The sequence below is a fragment of the Nicotiana tabacum genome, chromosome 20 (genome assembly GCF_000715075.1).
Source record: "Nicotiana tabacum cultivar K326 chromosome 20, ASM71507v2, whole genome shotgun sequence".
Taxonomy (NCBI): Eukaryota; Viridiplantae; Streptophyta; class Magnoliopsida; order Solanales; family Solanaceae; genus Nicotiana; species Nicotiana tabacum.
The window spans coordinates 60695853-60702146 of NC_134099.1; the positions used below are offsets into that span (position 1 = coordinate 60695853).

The window sequence follows — 6294 nt, forward strand, 5'->3', positions numbered from 1 at the left end:
TAGGTAAAATAAAAAGTTCAAAATTGAATTATTTCTAAATATAGAAATGTGTTATTCTTTTTGGTAGAGACTAATAAGAAAAAATGTGTCATTTGAATTGAAACGAAGGGAGTATTAAATAATTTATTTGAGTTATATGATAAAAGTTTAATAATTTTTTTAAATTGTCAAATATTAATTAAACATAGACAGCAAAGTAGAGAATGATGTTGCTAAGCATGAAAACAATCTAGATAACTTTGAAAGCTCAGAACGTAGTGCAAAACGAAGTTGAGTATTCTAAACAGGTCAACTATATAAAAAAAAAATAACGACAAACCAAATTTGTAGCTAAATAATACAAATAAGCCGCTAATTATATATTATCAAAAAAATTCTATTTGTTTTGAGATGAGTTTATTTTTAACACAATGAATTAACAACGAGATTCTTTCTACAATAAATAGAACTTCGATTGTATAGGGTTAAGTTCTTGGAAACGTAAAGTGAAAATTCACAATTAACTTCAAAATTTTAAATATTAGTCTATCTAAGATTTGTGAAAACTTTAGTGTTTAAATATCACGTCACCTTTTGTGATGCTTGAAAGAGTACAGTTTATGTAAGGAAAGAAAAAGAAGTAGTCCTAAATATTAGGTCTTAGGTATCGTGAAAATAAATAAATAAAACTTAAAATAATTCTAAGTAATAGCTAAAACTCAATTTAGCAATCCAATAACTTTGCTACAACCGTCCAAATTAATATGTGAAATTTCCAAATTTCAAGTAATAATTAGCCCGATGTCTTTTTAGAGTCTTAAATTGTATTCAAATAAGGAAAGAATATAAGTAAAATCTTAAGTCCTAAATACAGGAAATAATTAATGCCCAAAATTTTAGGAAAATAACTTAAATTACATTTTTGTCCAATGTAAAATTTATTTTTTTCAGTATCCACAACTTAAAATTCTAAATCCGCCTCTTGATATATGTACATTTAGCTCGGGTCAACTTGGCTTTCTCTTTTCTTTCTTTTCCTCCAAAGGTGCAATGCCTTGTTAGTTCATTGGAACAAATTGAACATTTCTATAATTTAGATCAATATATATATATATATATATATATATATATATATATATATATATATATATATATATATATATATATATATATATATATATATATATATATATGGTATTTTGAGTGAAATATGTTTTGTAAAAAAAATGGTTTGAAAAATAGAATTTTATATAGTTATTAATATTACTACTTTCGAACATGTTTTAAATTATACACATAATATGAGAAAAGTTTATGAGATTTCTTTATTGTAAAAATATGTATTATTTTTCTTTTCACAAGAAAAGAAGGTTATCCTTTTTACTATTTTAAGAATTAAGTGTACGAAAATTTGTGTTCTTTATATGAGATTAAGAAAATTATAAGTTGAGATAATTGATTGATTATTAGTTAATGAGAGATTAATAAGAATTTGTGGATAATTATTTAAGTGGGATTTTGGACAATAACTAAGGGCGACAATGATTTACGTGGAGCTATGGGGTTTTGGCAGCAAATTGCCATCAATCCTTATGCTTAAGGAGGTGGTGGCAATTATTTAAGGTATTTGCACTACAATAATCCCCAACACTTAAAACACTCCTAATAACCATGTTTCACCGAAAAAATATGAAAAAATCCTATTTTTATCAAACCCCATTTATGGTCTCATGAGTTTTACTCTACTTGGAGAACATGGGTTTTACCGGAGGATATTATAATCATTGAATCAAATGGTTCTGGTGATGATAATAATGGGTTTTGTTTTGTTTGTTAGGGGAAAGTTTTGAAAAATGTTTCTTGCATGGGGTGTGTTTTGAAAGAGAATGAAAAGGTTAGTCTTCTTGAAATTGGATATTTTGATCGTGACTGAAGAAATAAGCTAATTACCGGTATCGTCTTTACTTTACTGATTTCGTGTGTCTTGTGGATCGTATCCTTTCCATATTTCCATTGGCGATTTCACTGATATGTAAGTCATTTATTTTATTTTCTTTGGACTTTCTGGGTCTCTTATGCTTGCAGATTACGCAATTGCGGCTAAACGCTTGAAACTTAACAAAATTTGGATATTTTAGTAACATTTGTTGTTTATACTTCTTTTGGTTTCATAGAGTGGGACGAATTCACAAAGCAATTTGATACTTGTTGTTAAAAACATTTTGACTAAAGACAAGATAAATGGAGTCTTGCGTAATTTAGGAGACATGTATAATTCACTCTACGGTAATGGAGTCTTGCGTAATTTAGGAGACATGTATAATTCACTCTACGGTGTTCTTTGCTTTAATGAACTGGAAATTTTGAAATCTTGCTTGTTATATGATGCGTAAAATTCTGATAGTCAATTAAGTGGATTGGTGGAGGGGAGAGGAATGAGTTAGAGTCAATTATCAAATCAAGTTTAGGTCTTCATGCAATGTGTAAGGTTTACGGGTTTTGGTATAATATGGATAATCATTGCGTGTACATGGTTTCCGAGACAACAAGTGGGGTATGGGGAGGGTAGTCTACTCCCACAAGGTAGAGCGGTTGTTTCCGATAGAGAATTGGCTTAGGTATGTTAAGATTATCCATTCTTCCTTTTTGGCATGATCCATACGGTACAAATGAAACGAAAAAATGTACAACTTCCATAAATGACTCTATTCGTAGAGATGCTAGGGGTGCCTATGTTCTTGATTTCCATATATCTTATTATTCTATTGTCTGTTCATGGGTCTTAGAAAAATACGTAAGTTGAAAAAAAGTTTATTTCATGATATTATTCAAAGGCATAATGGTCTTGTGACATTCCGAAAGATTTTGTTAACGTATTTCTCATGCATTACATTCATTTACATGTGCATTTACTCATGACTCAGATGGTGTTATATACGCGTATATATGGGAAAAGGTTACGACGTTATATACACACCACCACCTGATCAGCTGGTATACGATGATGATGTTGCCCACAGTGGCTGAAATATGACTCAGACGGCGTTATATACACATATATATGTATATGGGAAAAGGTTACGGCGTTATATACGCACCACCACCTGATCAGCTGGTATACGTTGATTTGCCCATAGTGGCCGAGATGATACGATGGGATGCCTTAGAGGCTTGATGATGTTATGTACGTACAGACCTATGCATTACAATTTATATGCATATGCATGACATTATAAATATTTCATGATTTACAGAGCTATCCAGACCTACAGGTTGAGTCCTTTACTACATGTTTCTTCCATGTCCTTTATATACTGATTTACACGCCTTACATACTCAGTACATTATTCGTACTGACGTCCTTTTGTTGGGGACGCTGCATTCATGTCTGCAGGTATAGACAATCAGTTTGATGAGCCCTCATAGTAGACGAGGTCAGCATTCAGCGAAGGATCGGTAAGATTCCACCTCATTCGGAGTGCAGCCGAATTTTATGAGTCATCATGTCAGAATTTTGCTACACACTTATGGGTAGGCTGGTACCTTGTGCCATCTGATGTCAAATGATCTTAAAGGCTTTGTAGACAGAGGTTCATTTTGTATAGTATGTCAGAGGCCTTGACGGCCCATATGTGTTTATGTTTTAAGAAAAATGGTCTGTGATACAGTGTTGCCCGCTAATAGTTATACATTATGAGTTGTGGTCATGTTGGCCCATGATAGTTATAAAAAAAATAAATGAGTTGCAGAGTGGTTCGCTCGGGCCAGCACGGCATCAGGTGCCAGCCACGCTTCCCCAGGTTTGGGGCGTGACATTTTTTGTGCTCTCTTTTCATTTACCAAATCTAAAATTATTAATTAGTTTGTGGTTATGCAAGAAGAATAAAATCATAAGGGATTTTTTCTTCCTATAAAATATTTAAAATTTATTTATCAAAATTATCCTAATTTTTATATTACCCGCCCTAAATAAAGATTACTTATAAATTATCTGCAATCCATTATTATTGCCTTAATGTAACGACTCGACAGGTTATTTTGAGTATTATAGCCACGTTCCCCCATTTATTACTTATTCAATGCTCACTTGTTTTCATGTGACTTGTCGGGGTAGTTGGTTCGGTTCTGGGGATGTTTCGGAATGAATTGGGACACTTAGTCTCAAGGTTGGGAAACCTAAGTTGAAAAAGTTGACCGAATATTGACTTATGTGTAAATGACTCTAGAATAGAGTTTTGATGGTTCTAATAGCTTTGTATGGTGATTTTGGACTTTAGGAGTGTGTCCGAATATTGATTTGGAGGTCCGTATATGATTTTGGCTTGAATTGGCGAAAATTGAAAAAATAGAAGTTTGAAGATTTGACTTTATGGTTACCAGTCTCGGATTTTAGTTCCGGAAGTTGGAATTGGTCCTTTGTATCATTTATGACTTGTGTGAAAAATTTGAGGTCAATCGGAGTTGATTTGATAGGTTTCAGCATCGATTGTAGAAGTTCGAAATTTATTAGTTTCATTAGGCTTAAATTGAGGTGTGATTCGTATTTTTTATGTTTGATGTGATTTGAAGCCTCGACTAAGTATATATCGTGTTTTAGGACTTGTTGATATATTTTATTGAGATCCTGGGGCCTCGGGTGTGATTCGGATCATGTTCGGCATTTTGAACTTGGAGGGGCTGCTGGTTTTGTTGTTGCTGGTTTCCTTATATGCGATCGCGAAGAGTATTGTAGGCGGTTGGGGAATTTGTGCTATGCGTTCGCGAGAAGGCGTATGTGATAGCGAAGGTTTGGAAGGTAGTACTACGCCAACACGTGTGTTGGGTCGCGTTTGCGAAGAAGAATGAAGGAGACTGGAGTTCACGCGATTTGTCCTTCACCATCGCATGAAAAGGTTCGCGCACGTAGGTCTGGGAGTTTGTGTATCGCATTCGCGATTTGGTCTTTGAGTTCGCTTAGCCTATTTTTTTTAGAGCAACTTATTTTGTTCTTCGCAATCGCGAGGGACTTTTTGCGATCGCGAAGAGGAATATCTGGGCAGGCTGTTAAATATCAAAAATGAGGGTTAAAGTTATATTATCTGATTTTGGGAGCTCAGATTGAGGCAATGTTTGGAGAGATTTTCAAGGAATTGATTGGGGTAAGCGATTCTAACTCAGATATGATTAATATATATGAATCTATCATTGTTTTTATCATTTAATTAGTGTTTTGGGTTGGAAAATTGAGGAATTGTAGAAATGTCATAGGTTTTAATATGAGGGTTTGAAGGTCGAATTGTGATCGGAATGGAGTAATCTTGGCATAGTTGGACTCATGATTGAATGGATGCTCGGATTTTGTTAATTTTGTCGGATTTTAAGACGTGGGCCCGAGGATGACTTTTTGAGTTGCCTTTTTGACTTTTCTTAAAGAACTTAGCTTTGTCATATGGAATTGATTACTTTAACTTGTGTTGATTGTATCGAGTTGTTTGTGTCTATATTCGAGGCGTTTGGAGGCCGATTCGCGAGGCAATGGCTTATTGAAGTAAAGATTGCACAATTTTGAGGTAAGTAACATAAATAGAGAAATAAAGCTCCAACAAAGCCAAAACGGTAGTACATATACAAAACTTCCAAAACTAGGTGATACTAAGGTATGAGCTCTAAACATAATACATAATGAGTCTCTATAAGTACAATACTATTAGAAAGTAATACAATAGTATAAAAATAAGAGAATGGGACTCCAAGGGTCTGCGGCGTATCAGCACTACCTTGATCCTCCCGAATAGTCAAAGCTCACTCTCGAGGACCGCTACCTCCAGCACCCAGATCTGCACAAAATATGCAGAAGTGTAGTATAAGTAAGGGACAACATGTACTTCGTAAGTATCAAAACTAACCTCGGTGAAGTAGTAATGGGGCTCAAGTCACGTGATACTTACTAATCAGAGAACCCGTGCAACATCTCAAATAATTGGCAACAAGAATATAATGAGATGTAGTACCATCAACACAACGAAACAAGAGTTATCAACTCATCACGGGTAAATCATGTTTGACAAAAGAATTACTCCCTCCATTTTAAATTAAATGAGGTACTTTCCTTTTTAGTCTGTTCCAAAATAAATGACACATTTCTAAATATAGAAATAATTCAACTTTAAACTCTTCATTTTATCCATCTTACCTTTAATGAGAAGCTTTTATAACCACATAAATGTCATGGTTCCACAAACCTTCTACCCCTTAAGCTTTTAAGACCACAAGTTTTAAAAATCTTCTTTTTTTTCTTAAAGTCTGTACCGAATCAAACTACTTCAGTTAAATTAA

General features: G+C 33.7%; 1 long non-coding RNA gene across 1 annotated transcript; it reads left to right on the forward strand.

The window, feature by feature from the left end:
- Positions 1-1644: 1644 nt before the first annotated feature.
- Positions 1645-3729, forward strand: LOC142174805 (uncharacterized). The gene is made up of 2 exons (XR_012703874.1): positions 1645-1873; positions 3374-3729. It is a non-coding gene; the product is annotated as an uncharacterized LOC142174805 (long non-coding RNA).
- The last annotated feature ends 2565 nt before the right edge of the window (positions 3730-6294 follow it).